We start from the raw sequence: 4606 nt of genomic DNA, 5'->3' as shown, positions 1-4606 counted from the left end.
GCTATAATAAAAGCAAAAGATAATCATGGAAAGTAAACCCTAGTTTTATTCCTAATTGTTTGTTAATTTCTGGTGCCTTCTTAAACCCAAAGAGGCTCATTAATTATCATTTATGTGTTAACAACACATAATTTTATAATTTTATCAAAAGACAAAAGAAGTATTTTATACTCCTCTGATAAGCACTGTGAATAAAGATAAGTAGTTCAGTCATAACTAGTTCACCCTCACCTCCCCATGTAAGAGTGAGCACAAATCAAAACAAATAAGAGAAACTTTGGTGCAAGGCTCCCAGACCACTCTATCAGGATGAGGGGGTCCTTGCCCAGTATCTGTCTTCCTTTTGTAGGACCTAATGCATACACAGGCTGAAGCTCTCATTCTCAGTGGTTATGTTGAAAACAACCAATCCAAAATTCTCTTTTGACGGAAGTAATCCACGAACTGACCAACAGAGACAAAACTTTTTAGAGTGAACGTTACTACATAGGGTTACTTAATCCTTAAAAATATCTTCCAGTCTTTTCAATCTGCAATTTTTACACACACTTCTACAGGACCTCGGACAATATACATGTTGCAGCACATACCTGAGGGTATCAAAATTGGAGAGAGATAAGGAAGCAGAAATCAGATACCATCATGCCCAAAAGAATGCTGTAAACTTGGATGGCCACCTGCCCAGTTCATTATTATCTCAACAGTTCAGATGACTTATGGTGTTCCTTTGATATTACATCAGTTTACGCCTCTTACCAGAAAGTGTGCCCGCAATAAATAACCCCAAGCGAGCAGGATGAGGCATTGTGATCCACAGCATGTCCCGAATTAGAATATATTTTATATTGTATTTTTTTTTTTTTTTTTTTTTGAGACGGAGTCTGGCTCTGTCGCCCAGGCTGGAGTACAGTGGCACAATCTCAGCTCACTGCAAGCTCCGCCTCCCGGGTTCACGCCATTCTCCTGCCTCAGCCTCCCGAGTAGCTGGGACTACAGGCGCCCGCCACCTTGCCCGGCTAGTTTTTTGTATTTTTTAGTAGAGACGGGGTTTCACAGTGTTAGCCAGGATGGTCTCGATCTCCTGACCTCGTGATCCGCCCGTCTCGGCCTCCCAAAGTGCTGGGATTACAGGCGTGAGCCACCGCGCCCGGCCTTTTATATTGTATTTTAAAAATGGCGGCATTAGCAGCAGCAGCGGCGGCGGCTGTGCGGGTGTTCACGTGCGGTCGCGGGGTCTCGCGGCAGCATGGCGGACTCTCTGATCAGCTGAGGCACCTGCTACCTGCCTGAGGACGGGCTCACCCTGCAGCAGCTCTTCACCAGCGCTGAGGGCCTCGCCTACAACAACGTCCTGATTCTCCCAGGATTCATAGACCTCACAGCTGATGAGGTAGACCTGACGTCAGTCCTGACCTGGAAGATGCCTCTGATCTCCTCCCCCATGGACAGTGTGACAGAGGCCGACACGGCCATTGCGATGGCTTTGATGGGAGGTGTTGGTCTCATTCACCACAGCTGCACCCCAGAGTGCCAGGCCAAGCGGTGTGGAAAGTCGGAAAGTCACGAAGTTTGAACAGGGGGACTTCATCACGGACCCCGTGGTGCTGAGCCCCTTCGCACACCATGGGTGATGTGCTGGAGGCCAAGATGCGGCATGGCTTCTCTGGCATCCCGATCACTGAGACGGGCATCATGGGCAGCAAGTTGGTGGGCATCACCACCTCCTGAGACATCAACTTTCTTGTGAGAAGGACCACAACACCCTCCTCGGTGAGGTGATGACGCCAAGGATCGAGCTGGTGGTGGCTCCAGCAGGCCTGAGGTTGAAAGAGGCAAATGAGATCCTGCAGCTTAGCAAGAAAGGGAAGCTGCCTATCGCCAATGATCGCAATGAACCCGCGGCCATCATCACCCGCTCCGACCTGAAGAAGAACTGAGACTACCCTTTGACCTCCAAGGATTCCCACCAGCAGCTGCTGTGGGGGGCAGCTGTGGGCACCCATGAGGATGGCAAATACCACCTGGACCTGCTCACCCAGGTGGGCATCGACGTCATAATCTTGGACTCATCCCAAGGGAACTCGGTGTATCAGATCGCCATAGTGCATTACATCAAACAGAAGTACCCCAATCTCCAGGTGATTGGGGGGAACGTGGTGACAGCAGCCCAGGGCAAGAAACTGGTGTGGATAGGCTGCGCGTGGGGATGGGCTGCGGCTCCATCTGCATCACCCAGGAAGTGATGGCCTGCGGTCAGCCCCAGGGCACTGCTGTATACAAGGTGGTCGAGTATGCCCGGCACTTTGGTGTGCCCATCATAGCCAGATGGTGGCATCCAGACCGTGGAGCATGTGGTCAAGGCCCTGGAACTTGGAGCCTCCACAGTGATGATGGGCTCCCTGCTGGCTGCCACCACGGAGGCCCCCTGCGAGTACTTCTCAGACGAGGTGTGGCTTAAGAAGTACCGGGGCATGGGCTCACTGGATGCCATGGAGAAGAGCAGCAGCAGCCAGAAACCATACTTCAGCGAGGGGGATAAGGTGAAGATCGTGCAGGGTGTCTCATGTTCCATCCAGGACAAAGGTTTCAATCAGAAGTTTATGCCCTACCTCATAGCGGGCATCCAGCACAGCTGCCAGGATATCGGGGCCACAGCCTGTCTGTCCTTCGATCCATGATGTACTCAGGAGAGCTCGAGTTTGAGAAGCAGACCCTATCAGCCCAGATCGAGGATGGCATCCATGGCCTGCACTCTTACGCGAAGGGGCTGTACTGAAGACAGTGGTGGAGGCCGAGGTGATGGACAGGGCACACCCCAATGTCCCCCTTCAGGCACAGCCTCCCTCCATAACTAAGTGGTCCACAGATTTGCACTACAGGTTCCCCAGCTACTTTCCAGGGAGAGAGGAGGGGAGATCCTGAGGGTTCTGCAGCCCCTCCCTGGGCATCCTCTGCTGAGTCAGGACTGCTCCCTGGGCCAGGCTGCCCTGGGAGGCCCCCCACACCATCCCCCCAGGCTCTCAGGCCCTGTGCCTGCCTCAGGTCTTTCTTGCTGCAGCCTGCTCCAGCCCAGCCCCCACCCCAAGGGGAGGCAGCCCCTCCTGGCTTCTCCTGTAGGGCACCTCCCTGCCCCCAGCCCCCCAGGAAATGGTGCTCTCCAGGCCCTGCCTCTGGTCCTTCCCAGGCTGCTGCCCCCTCAGCCATGTGGCACTTTTGAGCTCCAGACCTAGGCCAAGGGGAGGTCTCTGACCCCTTCCTCGGCCCTGGGCTACCCTTGGGTCCTGCTCCTCAGGCCACTCCCCTGTCCCTGGCCCTGGGGAGGAGGCTGCCCTGGTCATGGCCCCCTGCCCATCATTCCTGACACTACTGTTCGTAGGTGTACCATTCTTGCCCTCTCCTCAGCTGCAGTTGAAGGCTTTAACTCTGCACACTTTGGGATCACAGTTGTGTCACCATGTATTAAAAAATCGGAATAAATCAAGCAGGTCTCAAAAAAAAAAAAAAATGGAATCACAGGTCAACATTATTACCCCTCTCCAGCAAGGACTGAATAAAAGGCAGTGAGCAAATATACTTAGTTTAGAATAAGTAAATCTTTAAAGTAGATTAATGACGTCTTGCTCATTACAAACCATTTTGTTATAGAGGAGGGATAGTTCTAATCTCTGAAAATTAAACAAAATTATTTAATTGCTGCCATATCCGTACACAATAATGTTCCTGAATCTGGGTGGCAGAACTGGAAGAATGTGGTTGTACACTTATTTTGCTTTTGCTTTCCATGAATGGCCAAGTCAGGCAAATCAATGTACTTCAGCAACTCAAGTGGCATTTCACGGACATACAAGATGAAAAGAAGACCATAAGCTGCTTCTTTCGTTTCTTCTTAAGGAACGTAAAGAGCAGAAGGAATCTCTTTTTGGGAGGACAAACAACATATCCCTGTTCAAGACCATCCACTGTTGCATTAGCTTTATCATCATCAACACCAACAATGTCGGTGGCTCCTTTTTCAGAGAAATCATTGCCAGGCCTTCAACTTTTCGAGTTTGGGTGGCAGAAAAGAGCATAGGCTGTTTATGTGTTGGCAAAAGTTTAATAACTTGCTTTAATTCCCCTTCAAACTCAACATCCACGCTATGATCAGCTTCATCAATAACCAGATACTGCAAGTTTTTATACATAAACCCTGGGGTATTCTGCATATGGTCCAGCAGACAGCCTGCTGTGGCCACAATGATGTTGATCCCATTAGCAAGTTTCTGTGCTTCAGCAGATCTGTTACTGCCACCCATTATCAACCCATAAGTATGCACGTGGCAAGTCATTAGCTCCTTAAGAACAGCAAAAGTTTGCATGGCTAGTTCTCTAGCAGGTGAGAGAATAAGGACTCCCGTTCCATCCCTGGGCATGAACTTTAACTTAACAATGAGTTCAACTGCAGGGATGAGAAAAGCCAGGGTTTTACCACTGCCTGTTTTTGCAGCTGCTAGAAGTCCCTACCTTCCAGAAGTGGTCTGATACTTTTATGCTGAATTTCAGTCATGTTTGTAAAACCCATTTCTTTTTTTTTTTTTTTTGAGACGGAGTCTTGCTCTGTCGCCCG

At 50.1% G+C, this 4606-nt stretch overlaps 2 pseudogenes; one reads left to right on the top strand and one right to left on the bottom strand.

Annotated features, from left to right (window-relative positions):
- The first annotated feature begins 1246 nt into the window (after positions 1 to 1246).
- LOC105526683 lies at positions 1247 to 2776 on the top strand (annotated as a pseudogene).
- Positions 2777 to 3682: 906 nt separating this feature from the next.
- Positions 3683 to 4606, bottom strand: part of LOC105526819 — a 1430-nt pseudogene continuing 506 nt past the window's right edge.

The sequence above is a fragment of the Colobus angolensis genome, unplaced genomic scaffold, assembly GCF_000951035.1.
Source record: "Colobus angolensis palliatus isolate OR3802 unplaced genomic scaffold, Cang.pa_1.0 Scaffold6, whole genome shotgun sequence".
Classification (NCBI taxonomy): domain Eukaryota; kingdom Metazoa; phylum Chordata; class Mammalia; order Primates; family Cercopithecidae; genus Colobus; species Colobus angolensis.
Note: the sequence above shows the minus strand (reverse complement) of the source record. Positions and strands in the feature narration are given on the sequence as shown.